Consider the following 18,770-nt stretch of genomic DNA (forward strand, 5'->3'; position numbering starts at 1 on the left):
GTGCAGGCCGCAAGACAGAGCCAACAGATCGACTTACCGCGATAGAAGTGCGACACTGTTAAGCGCGCTTGTAAACGAACTTGAGCTAGATTGGTTGCATTTTTGACGGCGACGAGCAGGTAGAGTATACACACTACCAAGGTATAAGTCACGCTAGACTAGATCGCATATACGTTGCTGCAGTTGTCATACCACACATTACTACATACAAAGTAAAGAACGTCACATTTAGCGATCACTGCTTGGTGATAGCGACACTAGGAACCAAGACAAAAGTGTCCAAGTTTAGTTGGAATTTGTGGAAATTAAACGATACACTGTTGGATGATGAAATCTTTGTTAAAAAAGTAAAGGAAAAGATAGAGGAAATATGTTCGGTTGAAACTACTAATTTCACAGCGCTTTTTGGGAGCAATTTAAAAATGAAGTAAAGATTGCGGCGATTGAACGAGCTTGCGTGCTGCGCAGCGTTGAAAAACAGCAAGAGAACGTTAGATTATATGATTGCGGTTGAGAGTGCTACCCCTGGACACTTTAGCAAGGAACTACGTGACCTTAAAAGTAAGCTTGAAGTGATTGATGAAAAGAAATATCGTGGAGCGATCGTCCCGGTGGCGCAGCTTCACTTCTTTTTATTTATTCATACTGATATATTTTCTGTAGTGCGTGCATGAGGCGGAAGGTGCAGCAAGGCCGCCTCCGTGGCGCAATCGGGGATTCTGCTTTCGGCAGCCGAGCTGTACGGACGTGTGGATCATGGGCTCCGAAGGAGCGGCTTTTGCGGCCACCGGCCGCGGTAACAGGCTTATCGACGATAACGAGGAAGCGAGCTACCAGTTTATTTTGCCACCACTGCCCAAGGGACCTGTCGTGAAAAACACCGTGTTCTTGCATGGCGACGTGCGAGCGAGACCTATAGGGACGAAGACTTTCGGATCGATGCGCTCGCCACGACAGGATTGCTGCCGCAGGTCGTGGGCCTAGGAGCCTACCAGATCAACCACGTATGGGCAGTCACCTTCTCCAGCGCCGAGGCAACGAAAAGGATGCTAGCGTTGAAAGAGCTCAACCTGAAGGGGCGTCGCTGCGTAATCGTCGACCCTCAAGACCAACAGGTACGCATCCGCCCTCATTGGCTGCTGTATTGGGTGGCTGACGAAGATATAAAGGCAGCGCTGGCAGCGTTTGGCAAGGTCGTGGAAATGACGAGAGAATGATGGCAGGTAAGATGAGTAGGCGACAAGGACTCAACATCTCGGGCTGTTCTGCTGAAGTTGAAGAGCGTGATGAAAGTCGATGACCTCCCGCACTAAATCCTAGTTGCCGGTGAACTGGCCCTTGTCGTAGCGCCTGGACGGCCGATGCAGTGCCTACGATGCAATGGTGTCGGACACGTCCGTCGCGAGTGCAAGGTGCGGCGTTGCGCGCGATGTCGCAGCTTTGGACACTCCGAAGATGAGTGTGTGCGCACGTACGCTGCAGCGGTTGGCCCACCAGCGAACGAGGTCGTCGCGCCGATAACGATGGATGCTGCTGAAGCCGAGGACGCTGCCAAGGGGGCTGGTGACAAGGACAGCGCCAGCAATGCGGAGGGGACAACGGAGGCAATGAAAGGTGTGTTCGTTACCCCCGAAAAGAAAGACGGGGCCACGATGGGTCCTGCAGAAGAGCATCAGAAAGGAAAGGAAAACTGCGTTGTAGTTAACGAAGACGTAGGCGAGGCAGAAGGTGGGGATCCGCCCCCATGCATCAAACCTATGGATACGAGCGGCAACGCTACCTTTATGAGGCCGCTAGATGCTACCGACGGGAAAACAGCTGCAACGAACGACGCCGACGGGCCACCTGCAAAGACACCTGTGGTGAGAAGGAGCAGCTTCAAGCCTTCTTCAAACATTCATCGGGATAGGAAGGCCGGCGACAAGCCACAACCGTCTGCGGACCACACCAGACCACCGGACGGTTCCGGAGGCGTCCAGCCGCTGGCTGGACGTTGTGGTGAGCACCGTGCTCCGGGCCTCGCTCACTTTCCCGTATTGGCAATGGCAACCAACCCAACGCTTAGCATAGGCACGCTAAACGTGAGAAGTCTGGCCGCCAAGCGTGAACAAAGCCAAGTGTACCGGACGATGATGGACCAAGACCTCGATGTTCTGGCCGTGCAGGAGACAAAGGTCGAAGGGGAGGAGGAGACCCGGGGCATGGTGCTAAGGTTCACGTCATTGTATTACGCGGTAGTGAGCCATGCTAAAGGAACGTCGGCGGGCGTTATTTTATTTATCAGGAAAATGCCTGGGCTATCTATTGAAAATTATTATTCGTGCCCATCAGGCAGATTAGTGTATGCTGACTTTACTGTTGGTTATGATTCCTGGCGTGTTTTGTGTGTGTATGCACCCAATGTTTGTGAAGAGCGCACTATCTCTTTTGAAACCTTAAAGACGCACGTTTGCCTGAATAGAAAAATGATTATTATGGGGGATTTTAATTGTGTACTAACAGATCGAGATAGAACAGGCCGGAGAACAAATGACAAAACCTGTCATGTCCTTACCGAATTATTAGCTGAGTGCGACTTAGATGACGTGGCAGACAACCTGGTTGGAACACGCGAGGTTCAATATACGCACTTTCAGGGCAATAGTCACGCTCGCCTAGACAGGATGTACATTTCACTAGACGTAATACCCCTATGTCACAGCTACGGCGTCGTGCCTCTTTCATTTACTGATCATTGTTTGGTCAAGACATCTGTTGGACGTAAAGGAAAACGCAACACATTCGCGTGGGAAATGTGGAAAATGAATTCCAAATTGTTAAAGGATGAGGCTTTTCTCAGTAATGTACAGGATCATTTGAAGGAACTAGAAAATAACAACGTTGCGCAAGTCACCGAAAAGTGGGGAAATTTTAAACAACGAATTAAACTAGCCGCAATCGATCGCTCCTGTCAAATAAAGTATGAAGACAAAGCTAAAGAAAAAGAACTAAGGACGGTGTTTGAAAAATTAACGGCCATAGAGTGCGGCCAACCGGGCGCATACAAAGACGATCTGCGCAGCATAAAAGCGAAATTGGAGCTATGCGACGAAGAACGATATCGAGGAGCGATTATACGCGCAAGGGCAGAGGCATTGACAGCAGATGAGGTGCCAACTAAACGCACGCTCGGTCTTCAGAAGAGGCATGCACGGCGTAATCACATAGATGTAATTGACGTAGATAATCGCGAACTAACAGACTGTAAGGACATAGCGCGAACGTTTGTCCAGCACTTTCAACAACTTTTTGCATCGAGTACTGTTGACGTACTTGGTTGATGCCTTTAGAGTGACGTTTTTGGGACGCATGCCGCAACTCAGCGACGAGACGAAGAACGGGCGAGAGGCACCGATATCAGGACATGAAGTTGAAAAGGCAATTGATAATTTAAAAACAGGAAAATCACCCGGTCCGGATGGCATTTGTGCCGCTTTTTATAAACAGTTTAAATCAGAATTGTCACCTCTGCTGCCTGACGTCTTTAACGAAGCGTATGAAGTAAACGAAATGCCATATTCTTTCGGGGAAGCACACACTGTGCTCATCCCTAAGACCGATGAGCCGGCGAAACTAAAACGTGTAACATCGTACAGACCAATATCACTTACCAACAATGATTATAAGGTATTGATGAAGATAATTGCTGACAGGTTACAATCAGTAATGGAAACCATTGTAGGTAGGCACCAAACATGCGGTATCAAGGGACGTACCATTAGCGCAAACATACACATAATGAGATCAATGCTGGAATGTTGTGATGCATTAAGGTCGCGAGTTGCTATTCTCCAACTTGATTCGGAGAAAGCTTTTGACTGTGTTGCGCATGTTATTTTACTTACCATTCTGAAGCATATAAACGTCGGGTCCATAATTACTGACGGGGTGGCCATGGCGTAGCGGAACGGCACTACTAAGCTTATAGTAAACAAGTCACTGGGGGCCCCCATCAGCATTCAACGTTCCGTACGTCAGGGCTGCCCAGCCAGCCCACTTTTGTTCTGTATTTATCTAGAGTATTTATGCTCGGCACTGATTGAAAACAAATGTATTCATGTGTTTACGATGCAAGCCTCAGAAGTCAAAGTCCTAGCCTATGCGGATGACGTAGCCGTGTGTTGCAAAGACAAGGAGAGCGTTTTGCAAACCGTAAATGTTGTTAAAAACTTTGGTCAAATCACTGGAAGTAGAGTTAACTGAGCAAGTGCCTAGGTATTTGGCATGGGGAGTGGCCTAAGGCCCCCGCTATATTTGCCAATGTCACATGGTCAACAACGCCAGCAAAATACTTGGGTGTGCCACTTGATGCTTATAAACAGAGCGACGAATACTGGCAGTGCGAGCTCAAAAGTGCAAAAGAAAAGGCCGAAGCGTGGAAAGCCATAGACCTTTCGGTATTTGCTAGGGCTACTGTATGCAACCTGTTTTTCGTAGCCAAGCTATGGTATGTTATGCAATTCATTGTCTGTAGCGGGGCCAATGTGCAGAAATTGCACAGAGTTTTTGCTGTGTTTGTATGGGATTCCGGATGGGAGAGATGCAGCCGCAACAATTTGTTCAGAAGGGTGAAAGGTGGAGGATTAGGGATGGCCCGCTTGTTTGTGAGGCAGTTAGTTGGACGAGGCCGCCTCCGTGGCGCAATCGGTTAGGGCGTTCGGCTGTTAACCGAAAGGATGGAGGTTCGATTCCTTCCGGTGACGCAGGTTTACTTCTTTTTATTTATTCATACTGATGTATTTTCTGTAGTGCGTGCATGCGGCGGAAGGAGCAGCAGGGACGCCTCCGTGGCGCAATCATTCCACTTCCGGCCACCACAGTGGACGGTTGTGCAAGCATGTGCTCCCTCGGAGCGGTTACAGCGGCCAATGGCCGCGCAACTAGGTGTTCTGACAAGCAGGCTGAAGTTTACCAGGTTGTTTTGCCGCATCTGCCCACAGGTGATTCCGTTTTGAATACTGTTTTTTTTGCATGGTTGCCTATGGGAAAGGCCGTATCTTAGCGAGAATTTCCGCGACGTACTCGACCGTCTTTCACTGCTGCCGGAGGTGTTTGCCCTTGGGGCATACCAAATGAATCACCTGTGGGCAGTGACGTTTAAGGACGAGGAAGGAAAGAAGAAGATACTGGCTGCAGACACCTTCAATGTCAAGAATGAGCGCTGCATGGTTATAGACCCCTGCGACAGAGGAGTACGCCTGAAGCTCTACTGGCTACTTCATGGTGTGCCGGACGACGATGTGCGAACGGCTCTGGCGGTCTTCGGAAAGGTGACTGAAATCACAAGAGAGAAATGGAAGGTGAAAGGCTGCATTAATAAAGGATCAACAACGCGCTCCGTAACACTAAAACAGAAAGTGGGCGTCACCATCGAAGATTTGCCTCATCAATTGCGTGTTGGAGAAGATGTCGCACTCATCCACGTTCCAGGCAGAGCTCCGCTCTGCCTCCGGTGCCGTGGTATCGGCCACATACGTCGGGAATGCCGTGTTCCATGTTTCGGGCTCTGTCGTCGCTATGGCCACGACGAGACCCAGTGCGTGCGCTCCTACGCCAGCGTAGCAGGTCCAGCCCGGAGGTATTTGGTTTCCGAGCACATGATGGACGCAGTTGATGCTGAAGAGACCACCCGAGGACATGGCGAGGAAGGAAAGACTGAGGCAGCAGTGCCTCTGCACACTCCAGGCGGAGGCGCCAAGAAACCGAGAAGCGAGGAAGACCCTGAGCCTATTGCTACCGTAGCGAGCCTGGACACACCGAAAGAAGACGCAAGCAGCACCCAAGACCACACCAGCGATTCTTTTCCTGAAAACACGAAAGCCACAGAGGAAATTTCCACGGATGTCGATATGGCAGCGTCTGGCAACGGACCTGCAAAGAGAACCCAACAGGAAACTGGAGACACCTCTGCAAGAGGTGATGGAACAAGCACTGGAGAACCTCCCACAAAGGCTGCAACATCCAGATGACAGTCTTTCAAGCCAACGCCAAACCTTGCTCCCGCCCGACGGACTAATTCAATACAAGGCACCTTTTTAGTGGCGGCTTCTCTTGTTCTTGTTTTCCGTTGTACTATCCTGCTGAGTCAGCGGGGCACTCGCGCACATTTATACCCTGGAACGGCAGAGTATATGGAAACAACTTTGTCAGCCCATGTGCCTGTGTGACGTAAAAATGTGTGTAAAATATTGGGAGTAATCCCAGCTTGATATCGCAGTAAACTTTAAAGATGCCTTGCGTATCGCAACCTTTAATTCAAGAGGCCTTTCTGCACGAGGACGGCAATATGAACTAAGTCGCATTCTCTTGGAAAATGATATGAACTTGTCAGCGGTCCCAGAGACCAAAATCTAGAGTGATGAACTTACTGATAAAATGGTTGAAGTATACCGTAGCAGCTATAATGTATCCGTGAGTCATGGATTTGGTAGGTCCGGTGGTTGTGCTATCTTTATTCGAAAAAGCATTGGGGTTATTGAATCTGTGTCTAGTAGTGAAAATGGCCGGCTAGTATTTTGCAATTTTGTTTTTGCTGAAATTGCCTGGCGAGTTGTTTGTGTCTATGCAACGAATAGAATCAATGAGCGGGAAGTTTATTTTAGTACCGTGCGACCTTGTCTAGAAAGTGAAAGGAGTGTTTTACTGCTTGGTGACTTCAATTGCGTATGTCGACCTGAAGATCGATCCAGTAACTGAAATCATAGCGATAAAAGTGCAGAAGTATTACGCCTAACGATTGAGGAGAATGAACTGGAAGATATTGGCTTAGTGTTGATGCATGGAGACCGAACAAAATACACTCACTTTCAAAACGTTTCTCATGCTAGATTGGACCGAATTTATGCACCTGTTGAGTATGTACCTTTGTGTTCCCAGTACCATACGCAGCATGTGAGCTTCAGTGATCACTGTTTAGTCATGATTACTTTAGGTGCAAAGAAAAAAATGTCAAAGTTCACTTGGGAGTTGTGGAAATTCAACAACAAATTACTACAGGATGGAATTTTCGTTGCAAAGATAAAGGAATATATAAACAGTATGCAGTTGAATCAAACATGTAATTTTATACTGGTTTCGGAACAGTTCAAGTGCGACTTCAAAGTCGCAGCTTTGGAAAGAGCAAGTATTTTAAAGCGGAAAGAAAAAACAGCAAGGAAAGGAGCTTCATAGGGCATTAGATTTCATGGTCAGCGCAGAGAATGCTAAGCCCGGACTGTCCTCGAAAGAAATAAAAGAAGTAAAGGCGAAGCTCGACATCATAGAAGCAGAAAAGTATCGTGGCGCGACGATAAGGGCTCGGTGCGAGCGGCTATGGTTGGGTGAGACGCCCACAAAGCGCGCGCTCAGCGATGACAAGGAACATGCAGTGTCGAAGGAAATTAACGAAATCAGTTTCCGAAATGACGTTGCTCGAGAGAGTGAAATGATAGAGCTTGCCTTTGTTCAATATTACAGGGAACTATTTAGTCATAAAGCATGTGATATTGAAAGGTTTCGAAGTGTTTTTCTGCCGCTCATACTTAGTCTTGATGACGAGACAAAACAGTCACTTGAAAGGCCAATAACAGTCGCAGAAGTTGAGCAGGCGATAGACAATCTCAGTCCTGATAAATCACGTGGCCCAGATTGTCTCAGTGCAGCTGTATAGAAGTTCTTCAAATGTGAAATGGCAGAATCTCCCCCAACTTATAGAAGAGTGCTATGAAAAGGAACTAACACCACCGTACTTTCGAGCATCCCCCACGTCATACTGATTCCGAAAACTAATGACCCGGTGAAACCGCTTTCAGCAGAAACATACCGACCGATAAGTTTAACAAATACTGATTGCAAGGTCTTCATGAAAGTCTTGTCTCGCCGTTTCCAAATTGTTGTCAAGTCTCCTGTAGGTCCACATCAGACTTGCGGAATTAAAGGAAGATCCATTCTTAGAAATATCCACGTAGCAAGATCTTTTTTTGAATGTTGCGATGCCATGCAGGTTCGAGTTGCTATGCTTTAACTAGATTTGAATAAGGCATTTGACAGAGTCGTGCACGAAATATTGTTCCTTATACTGAAGCACGTCAGTGTAGGATCGGTAATTCTAGATGGCGCGAAAATGGTGTATGACTAATGTACAGTGAAACTTGTGATTAATAAGAAACTGAGTGAAATATTTGCGTTGAAACATCTGTAAAACAAGGCTGTTGTTTATCATCCCTCCTTTTTGATCTTTACCTGGAATCCTTTTGTTTAAATGTACTTGCATATCCGAGTATTCGTGGCTACACTTTCTTCAACAGTGAAGTTAGGGACCTTGCTTATGCTGACAATATAGGTGCGTTTTGCACAGATGAAAGAAGTGTGAGTGCAGTTGTAGAAGAGGCAAATGATTTTTTACAGCAATAGGAAGCGGGATTACCTGGACAAAATGTCTTGGTTTCTGGCAAGGCAACTGGAAACATGCTCCAGATACGTTGTGCAACGTACATTGGTGCCCAACTCCCGATAGCTACTTGGGAGTTCCACTGAAATGCTATAAGGACAGCGAAGACTATTGGGCAGATGAAGCAAGAGTTAAATTACAAACACAAAATTGGGGGGGGGGACAATTTTTCTGCTTTCAAAAGCTGTCGTTTTTAATGTATTTCTAATTGCTAAGGTGCATTATGTGCTACAGGTGATAAGCATGGCTAGAGTTCCTGTACAAAACTGCTTAGGGCTTTTGCAGTTCTTATCTGTGGCAGGGTTTGGGTACGGGCTAGTTGGTATTCCATTGCAAACATCCCTTTCAGCGCGCACATAGACAGAGGGACCCAAAGAACAACGAAGAAGTATCTAGGGGTCAATTTCGGAGTGCATGAGCCGTTGCAACATTTTTCATAAAATTAAAAACGGAAGTGCGGGACTATCGCATTTGTTTTTCGAGCAGATTGTGACAAGGATTGTTTTCTTGCGTGAACAGGTCGGAGTTTTTCTTCGAACAGTATTTCAAGTGCGATTTCGAGATTCCTCGCGAGACTGCGCAATATCAACGTTATTTTTCGGCCAGAGGTCTTATCTGGCGACCTACGAAAAATGTTAACCTCTGTGCAGATTCCCATGTTAAGATTTTCCTCTCAGTACCTATCGACTATGACACGTAAGCGTTTGTACAAACACTCACGTGATGTTTCTTTGCTGATTCCTGTGTACCGTGGGTTGTGCCAGCTAGGCCCTGAGGGTGGCGTCCTCAAGCGTATTTTAAACAAATGCGAGGAAACCATCCATGGAATCTTTCTTATTTCAACTGCATATGGCACCCTCCCTGTAAATCCATGGTTGCCAAACAACGGCCTCTTTGTTCCATGGTCTGAAAACTGCCTAATTTGTAGAAAACCGGAAACAGTTGACCACGTTTTTATTGACTTCCATGACGCGATGTTTCAATGGCATGTACTTCAAAAGGCTTTAACAAAAGAACAGCCTTTATGTCCTTTCAGAATTCGGCACTTGCCTTGTGCTGAACTAGAAGGAGTATCCCCTGATATGTTAAAGGTGATGTGTATGCACAGCACCTGGCGAACAAGAATGGACGTCAGGCATCCCAATTTGAATCCACGATCAACAAGATGCTGTTTGATTGAAGCCATTATTTATATACGAGATGTCTATAAGGCACTAAATGATCCTCCAGAGTGGATTACTGTTTTTCATCAATTGGCCAAAACTAAGCTATTTTAGGACATACGAACATGCTGAATCGCTAGGGATTTTGGAGTATATTTTGTTTGTTATTTTTATGGTTCTGAAATGTTGATCACAATGTAATAAAAATAAAGCCTCCGTGGCGCAATCGGCTAGCGCGTTCGGCTGCTAACCAAACGCCTGGAGCTTTGAGACTTCTCAATTAAGAGCGAAACATCTTTTTTTTTTGCTGTATTTATTCTTTTAGATTTTCTGCAGTGTGTGCATGGCGGTGAGAGCGCAGAAAAGCCGCCTCCGTGGCGGAATACGTAGATAAGACGATACTGCAAAGTGTCGCCAAAGCGGTTGACGTGGCAAAAAATTTCTGTAGAATGTCGGGGAGTATTACAGATTGCGTAAAATCAGTAGGAATCCTGCCATTGAAATAGAAAGTGTGCAGTGAATGTCCACACATATGAGGTACCTCAATGTTCTTCTACAGCATTTTCGGAACACGAAGGATTACTGGAAAGAGTAATTCACAGAAGTGAAGGAAAAAGTTTGGAGGACGCTTAGGCTTCGCCTTTAGTAGTGGAATGCCGATAGCATTCAAACATTCCTGGCTGCTTCTCACGCTTCCCAGCAACTTCATCTTATGTAACCGTAATGTTTACCGAGAAACGCCTGCGGCGAACATCATGCACGAATGCGAGCTTTGTGGTAGAAACGCGGCCTCTTGCGTGGGTTGATTCCAGAGGTCGTGCGCAGCTGCGCCAAACAATTACATAATTTTCGGGTTTCTGTTCTTACTTCGCATGTTTAACGTTTAAGTCTCAGAATATTGAACATAAAAGGTATGCGCTGTTGGTGTTTTGCTTCATGGCATTTGTTTGTGGGCTGTCATTCCCGAAATTCCGGGGGATTACTTTGTCAGGGATGAAAGATAAAGTATGAGCCAATTTAGTAATAGAAGGGTGTGGTAATGTAACCCGCATATACCGCATGTCATATAGCAAGGCGTGGCATACACATATACCTAAATATATCGGGAAATGTTCGCACTCCGCCGACACCGACACCGGATTTTCTGCGACACAGGCCCCTTAACGCTCTCGCGTTAAAAACAGGAAAGTTTGATGGGAGGAACATTTCCATGTTCGCGAGAGCAACCGTATGCAACCTCTTTCTCGTCGCTAAGATTTGACTCGTGTTACAGGCCTTCAGCGCATCAAGAACGAGCATACAAAAACTGCACCGGGAATTTGCCGTCTTTTTCTGGGGATCTGTGTGGGAACGTGCCAGCTGTACCAATGTGTCCACGTCAGTTAAACAAGGCAGCATTGACCTATCTAACTTGTTGTTGAAGTAAGTCCTTTCCCGATTTCTATTCTTGCGTGATCAAAACATTTAATTCTATTAACTGTGTTTCGGGAACGTCTGAGTGTCGTTTTATCGAATTATATTGGTGTCAACGCATGTAGCGAGAACGACTATTAAAAAGGGTTTTCTGTATGAATTTATATGGGCTTGCCAATTTTTGTGCACGCGTTTTTATTAAGAGTATTTAGGCACTGTGAAGTGCAATAAACTGCGCAGAGATGTTTACATAATTCCACCTGTAACGATTGGCAGGACCAGTTATTGTGTAGAAGGTTAAGCAAATGTTTTCAAAAGGGTAAAGTGCGCACGTCAGCCAAGTACTTTTTCTTTCTACTTCGCACTGAATCGTTACCGGTTAATCCGTGGCTCGAAGAGAAAGGCTTGCTTGTAGCATGGTCATGTCAACCGTTTAAGATGCAGAAAACCATATACACTAGTGCACATCTTTTTGAACTGCTCAGATGCAGCCTTCTTGTGGAATGTTTTGCAACGTGCTTTTAAAAAAACTATCTACCGGTGATGCCGTACGGATTGCGCTTTCTCCCTGCATTAAATGATGATGGAGTTCCTCATAAGTTCATATTAACGTGTCTTTACAGTCTGGAAAACACGAACTGCTGTACGCCGCGAGCATACTAAGATTCAATCATTTAGGAAAAACTTTGTTGATAGCATGGTGCTAATGCGTGAGGTGTACAGGGTAAGAAATGAGGAGAATGTGTGGATGTCAGTAATAGATGAACTGGTATCTATCAAGTGCTTTAAAATGCTCACGTCAGCTTAAGCATGGCAGGCACTTTGAAATTTATTTAGATTGTGTTTTGTTAATATTTGTAAATGCATTGCAAACCGGCAAAAAAAAAACTCAGTGCCCTTCCACTCTGTGAAGAAGGATGACCAGCGAAACTGTGTATGTGGCCCCTTAATGGCGAACTGCACCTCCGCCGCAGGTCAGTCTGGCATTGCACTATCTTCAGGTTCAGCCCATGTATGGGGAGTGCTTAACGCCTGCTTCACCTCCACCGTGTGTCGGGCCGGCATTGCACTATCTCGGGGATCAGCCCTCGTATGGGGAGGAGCGTGAATTTTATTTTCAAATCAATAAGAGTCCGGCGTCCTTTTAGGGGGTCTGGGCACCCGCCACGGACGCGGTTCCGAGACCTTGTCTCGAAGCGGCTTCCTCGGCTCGCTGGACGGCCCAGAGCTGTGCTACCAGGCTCGAGCTGAACAGTTCGTGGGGCGCTTTCTTTTTGCTGACCACAAGGACACGAAAATTTCCTTGGGCCGTAGAGGTATACAGCTTCGCTGTAAAAACAGAGCCTCCGTGGCGCAATCGGCTAGCGCGTTCGGCTGTTAACCGAAAGGTTGGAGGTTCGAGTCCTCCCGGTGGCGACGCTAATCTTTTTTGCTTTATTTATGCTGGTAGATTTTCAGTAATGTGTGCATGGCAGCAGACTTTCTTGCATTTCACTGCATGCCCAGACGTGAGTATCATTCCGTCTGTCGGCCTAATCCAAACATGGCTGTTAATCTGGCAGTTCCCTTTTGCGTAGCGACGTTGAATGTGAGGGGCTTGGCATACCGCAGGAGGAAGTGCCAGTTAAACCGACTCTTGTTTGAAAATGACAGAGGTAATGGCAGCACAAATGGTAATGACAGAGCAAATTGAGAGAATGGTCGAACCTTTCAGGGCTAGGCATACCGTGTGTATATCTCACGCAAGGGGTAGTACTTCAGACGTTTCCATGGAACTTTTTCGAAAATGCACCGATATTCTTGCACAATTTGTCACATCTAGTGATAGCGGTAGGCCACTAGTAATCAACTTTAGTTCTCGTGGCCTCCTCTGGCGTGCAATATGTGTGCATGAGCCGAATAAGATTCACGAGCGCGAAGAATATCTAGAAAACCTGAGAACCTGTATGACGTACGAAAGAAGCATGATAATTTTCGGGCACTTAGTGTGTGCAGACAGCAAGACTGAGCAAACAGATTAACTCATCGCGATAGAAGTGCATCCCTTCCAAACTCGCTTGTTAGTTTGAGCTAGACGACGTTGGTTGTATTTTTGACGGCGCACAGTATACGCGCTATCAAGGTGTAAGTCGAGCTAGAACAGGTCGCATATATGCTCCTGCAGATGTCGCACCGCATATTACTACACACGAAGTAAAGAATGTCACATTTAGTGGGCACACTTCGGTGAGAGCAACCGTAGGAACCAAAACAAAATTGCCAAGGTTCAATTGGAATTTGTGGAAATTAAACGATAAATTGTTGGATGACGAAACTTTTCTTAAGAACGTAAAGAAAAACATGACATGTTTTCGCATGAAACTTCTAATTTTAGAATGCTTTGCGAAAAAATGACAACCGTTTCACTCTGTGAAGATGGAATGGGAGCAAAATCTGACGACAGTCAGAGCTCTCAAATGAAAAACAAAGTGCTTTCGCTGCCACTCCATCTTCACAGAGTGGAATGGTTGTCATTTTTTGCGTCGCGAGTCTGGCGTCGTAGCTCGTTCGGAGGTTCCCGGGCTCCCGATTGTCGTTTGCGTTCAGCATCGCGGGAACGTTCTTCGTCGGTGGTGGTGTTTTCTACACCATGAACCAAGAGCGCCAAGCGACCAGCTCTTCCGAGGCCCATGTTCTAAACGGGCGTGCAAAGGGCATTCGGCCAATTCACCGCTCTGTTTCGATGGAGCATTTATCTACCGCAACGTCATTTTTCAACGAGCAGAAGACACAATCGGCGACGGAGAACGCCGCCGCGCGTTCCTTAACAACAACGAAGACGCCCGAGGTGGATACCGCGGGAGTGGCCGCCGATCCCATCGTCGCCAATTTTCCCTCCCAACAGCGAGAGGTGGACACTCCGACCGGGGAAAGGATGGAGGAAGATGCTGCCTCGAACATTTACGACGACAAAACTGACGACGACACAGGCGGCTGTTGGAAGACAGTCATACATAAGCGATGCAACCGTCAAACGCGCGCTAAGACGCAACCCTCCGAGAACATCTTGGGCATTCCGGACGCCTCCCAGCCTACCGTACGCAAGCGCATTCGGAATCAGAACCTGCCTCAATTTCCTCTGCACGATGAAAAGATAATTCTGCGGCCTCACGGAGGACTTTGTCTCGATAAGTGGACGCGCCCAGAACTCGCCAGTGCTCTATGGTGTGCAGCCGGCTTGACCACCGAGGATCGTCAGGACATCATATTCCGACTGCGACCTCAGCAGAACTTGGCAATCATCAGCACACCCCGGTCACACGTAGCCGACGCATTGTACAAGGTGAGGGAGCTGAACCTTGGTCAGTGGGTCTATCCCATCACGACATATTTTGCGGCCCCAGACAACTCATGCAAGGGAATTGTTCCTGGCCTTTTGCCCGGTACACAGTCTTCCAAGTTAGTGGATGAGCTTGTGGCTCCTGGAACTCAAATACTTCAAGCACGAATGATGAATTAAACCAACGTTGCGTTGGTAACATTTGAAGGACTTAAAGGGCCTCGCTACGCGCGTTTCTATGGTGCAGAACTCCGCTCCTACCCCCATCGATCCCGCCAACTGGTTTGCAAGATATGTCACAAGCTCGGCCATTGGGCTTATTACTGTCCTACGCCGCACATGGTCAATTGCGCGACGTGCGGGACTGACAACCCCACCCCGTCACATCCGTACACCCCACACTGCAGATCCTGTAACGGGAACCACCCTACAGCGGATCCAAACTGCCCGCGGCGTGCTAGGCAGACACTGAACAAAGCTAGGGTGCGGAAAGCTCTTGAGAAAGAGCAGCGTGAACTCCAACCCTCCAGCGACCCGACCACTACCACAGATACGGCGGAGACCCGAACGTCACGCGCCCCAACGAAGGAGACCAGAAAAGTCCGGTCGGAGACCCGTTCGAGATCCCGTCGCAAGTTCGAGTCTCGGTCCCGATCCCGCGAGGCATCGGTGCGCCTCCCAGAGAAGCGCCCTCCTTCCCCATCTTCCCAACAACCCTACAACAAGGCCCTTCAGACCAACGCCCCAGCCAAGGTGACCCTGGTCCCTTCAGGGATGCAGCGGACCCCGCAGAAGAAAACAGCAATGGAGGCGCCTCGGGAGGTAGGTCGGGCGGAGGTTCTCCCACAGCTCGCTCGACCCCGTAAATCTCTCCCTACCCCTTCCCCTATTACCAATTCGTTACCAAATCCCTATCCTCTAATAGAAATAGCCCGCCTACGTCGTGACATGGAGGCGCGCTGTGAGCGCCTGCAAAAACAAATGGACGTGCTGGTGGCACACATGAGCACTAGTATGCAGGCGGCTCTGGACAGGATAGAACACCAAATGGAGGCCCTTCAAATAGGGATTACGGAGCAATAGAGTGCACTTTCGCACGCATGCAAGTTCCTGAGCTTAGCGGTAACAACGAAAGCGCGCTTTCCGACCAAGGCTCTCGGCCGCAACCTTCAAATGTGGGCACCCGGCGCCCGCGTCCCTATGCACGACCGCCTGCTTCCTCTCGCGATGATGATGGCGCCGCGTAACGCGGAGCAACTAGTGGTGTGGCAGTGGAATTGTAGGGGATTCCACCGAAAACGAGGTTCCCTACAGCGGTATATCGCCACATCCACGAACCCTCCCGATGTCATCCGCTTAGATGAAGTCAATTGCACCCCTTCTTTATCCGGCTACAGCACGCTCTCGGGTGTCTCTCCTCTTGTGGGAGCCTTAGTTTCGAAACAAGTTACATGTCGCATGCATACCACAAACACTGACATTCCTCACCAAATATTAGAAATATTTACGCAAGGTAAACGCAGCGAGAGTCTGTTTATACTCAATGCATTCAGTTCCCTCCGTTCGCGAACGCACTGTTTTCAGCACCTACTAACAGAATTTGGTAGGTTTGGATGGGTTTACGTGGTGGCCGGCGACTTTAACGCTCCGCATACTGCATGGGGTTTCGTTAAATCGCAGGCTAAAAGGACCCGCTTATGGAATGCCATCTGTAACATGAGATACACACTGCTTACCGACCCAGAGCACCCCACTCGGATGGGCAACAGCGTATCTCGTGACACCTGCCCTCACCTTACCTTCGTGCGCAATACTGGCCCAGTCGTTGTGCACGGGCCTCTAGAGGAGCACCTTGGTAGTGACCACTACATTGTAGCGACCACCTTGTCATTACGGGGTGCGCGCAGGCCCGAGCGAAATGTGCGTATAACGGATTGTGCGAAATTCAGGGAATGTCGCCAGGACCCACCTGAGCGCCAAGGGTACGAACGCTGGCTTGACTCTCTCGCACAAGATCTAGAGGCCACCACGAGCACACTGCGCACCACAACCGAGACACCAGACATAGGCCCGCATTTACTTCATCTTTGGAACGCCCGCAGAGGGTTGACACGACGATGGAAACGACAACACCTCAACCGCAAACTTAGGAAACGTATAGATCAAATTACACGGGAATTTCAGGAGTATGCAGAGATCCTTACGAGGAATAACTGGCGAGGATTTTGCGATCGCCTCTCAGGCACATTGAGCACAGCAAAAACGTGGTCGATTCTTCGCTCACTCACAGATCCCACCACAACAAAGGGAATAACATTTAAACAGCTGCACATCCTAATGCACGAGTACAGGGACGATGTCTCGACACTCCTCAGAGAGCTAGAGAAGCATTTCATACCTACAGGCCCGCCGCCGCAGTACCCTGACTATCCTTATGTAGGCGAGGGGAACGAATTGCTCGATGCAGACATCACATCTGACGAGGTGCGGGTGGTCCTACAAGACCTACGGCGCAACACGGCATCGGGAGCCGACCACATCCGATTCGCCACCCTTCGTAACCTCAGTGACGCGGATATTAACCACCTCACCCATATCTTCAATGATTGCTGGCGCAAGGGCATGCTTCCCCAAGCATGGCGACACGCCGACATCACACTGATCCCCAAACCGGGCAAGCCTGTTAAGGTTGAAAACTTACGACCCATCTCCCTAACATCCTGCATTGGTAAGCTCATGGAGCATGTACTCTTGCGGCGTCTGCAGTCCTTCCTCGAAGAAAAATCATTCTTTTCTAACTCTCAATTCGGATATCGGGCTCATCTGTCTGCCAAAGATGTGATTTTAGAATTGCAGGAGGAAGTCATAGGACCTCCGTCGTCCGCCCAAACGAGAGCACTCATCTCCTTAGACCTAAAAGGGGCATTCGATAATGTTGAACATGACCTCATCCTTCGCAATGTTGCATATTCACACTGTGGAATTCGTATGTACAACTATATCTGCGCATTTCTTCGGGATCGCACAGCCACCGTAGGAATGGGACCGCATCGATCCGGTACGATTCGCCTTGTAGGACGTGGGACACCCCAGGGCTCAGTTCTTTCCCCTACTCTATTCAATATCGCGCTCGCAGGGCTCCCCCGGCTATTCGACCAGATCCCTGATGTCGCCCACGCTATTTATGCGGACGACATTACTATCTGGTCGACACGGGGTTCCGACGGAGCCATCCAGGACCGACTGCAGCAAGCAGTCGATACAGTTTCCGAGTACGCGAGAAAGTGCGGCTTAAGATGTGCTCCGGAAAGTCGGAGCTCATAATCATTCGCCCCCGGAGCCGTTCCTCTACTCCCCCTATCACTGTGCACGTGGATGGCACACCGATACCACAGGTTAATCGTGCTCGTATCCTTGGCCTACACGTCCAAGCAGATGGCAGGTCAAACTACACTGTTTCCCTTCTATCCAGACAGATTGAGCAAATTCTGGCCATGATCCGGAGGGTCTCCAACAGGCGCTCGGGCCTTCGAGAAGAGGACCTGCTGCGCTTGGTGGAGGCATGCGTGATCAGCCGCCTTACATACCATCTCCAATTTCAGCGGTTGACCCAAGCGCAACAACTTCGCATAGACGCAATGATTCGCAAAGCGACGAAGCTGGCCCATGGCCTCTCGAACTATACTTCCACACAACGTCTCCTCAACTTAGGGACACATAACACACTAGGCGAGCTGCTAGAGGCACATTGGGTCAGCCATCGCCAGCGCCTCCTACTCACTCCTACTGGCCGCCATCTTCTCACACGGCTAGGATACTCTGTCCCAGCCCTTGAGTCCCGTCCCGTCCTAACCCGTCCAACGATCTTGTCGTCAGCGATACGCCAAGCACTAAGTATTCATCCATTGCCACATAATATGCACCCCAAGCATGACAAAGGGCGGCGCAAAGCCCGTGTACGATACATTGGCCGCATGCTTGCAAACATCCCGGAAACACATACTTTATACACGGACACATCACGCACTCAAGAGGGCTATAACCTCGGCAGTTTTGGATGGCACCGAATCCCTGAGAGATTCTGCTGCAATGCGCGGAACAAATGCCGCTTACGGAGAAATTCTCGGTGTTTCTCTTGCAATTCGATACGCCATCCGTGTTCCTGAGGAAGTGTTTATATTGACGGACTCGCAACAGGCATGCCGGGCGTTTCTATCAGGACATGGCATCCCGAGAGCGGCGCACCAAATTCTCAAACAGATCCCGCAAAATACACCAACCACACCTCCCCGAATCCACTTACTCTGGACCCCTGGTCATACCTCGCTGCCGGGTAACGAACGCGCACATGCGGTTGCCCGAGAAATTTCCCTCCAGGCGACTCGGCGTGGTGGGGCGACTAGTTCAG

General features: G+C 48.5%; 2 non-coding genes across 2 annotated transcripts; both read left to right on the forward strand.

The window, feature by feature from the left end:
- Positions 1-4,668: 4,668 nt before the first annotated feature.
- TRNAN-GUU (transfer RNA asparagine (anticodon GUU)) lies at positions 4,669-4,742 on the forward strand. The gene has a single exon. It is a non-coding gene; the product is annotated as a tRNA-Asn (tRNA).
- A 7,643-nt stretch (positions 4,743-12,385) lies between these two features.
- On the forward strand, positions 12,386-12,459 carry TRNAN-GUU (transfer RNA asparagine (anticodon GUU)). Its single transcript has one exon. It is a non-coding gene; the product is annotated as a tRNA-Asn (tRNA).
- Positions 12,460-18,770: the final 6,311 nt, after the last annotated feature.

This window comes from Dermacentor variabilis, chromosome 1 (genome assembly GCF_050947875.1).
Source record: "Dermacentor variabilis isolate Ectoservices chromosome 1, ASM5094787v1, whole genome shotgun sequence".
NCBI classification, from domain to species: Eukaryota; Metazoa; Arthropoda; class Arachnida; order Ixodida; family Ixodidae; genus Dermacentor; species Dermacentor variabilis.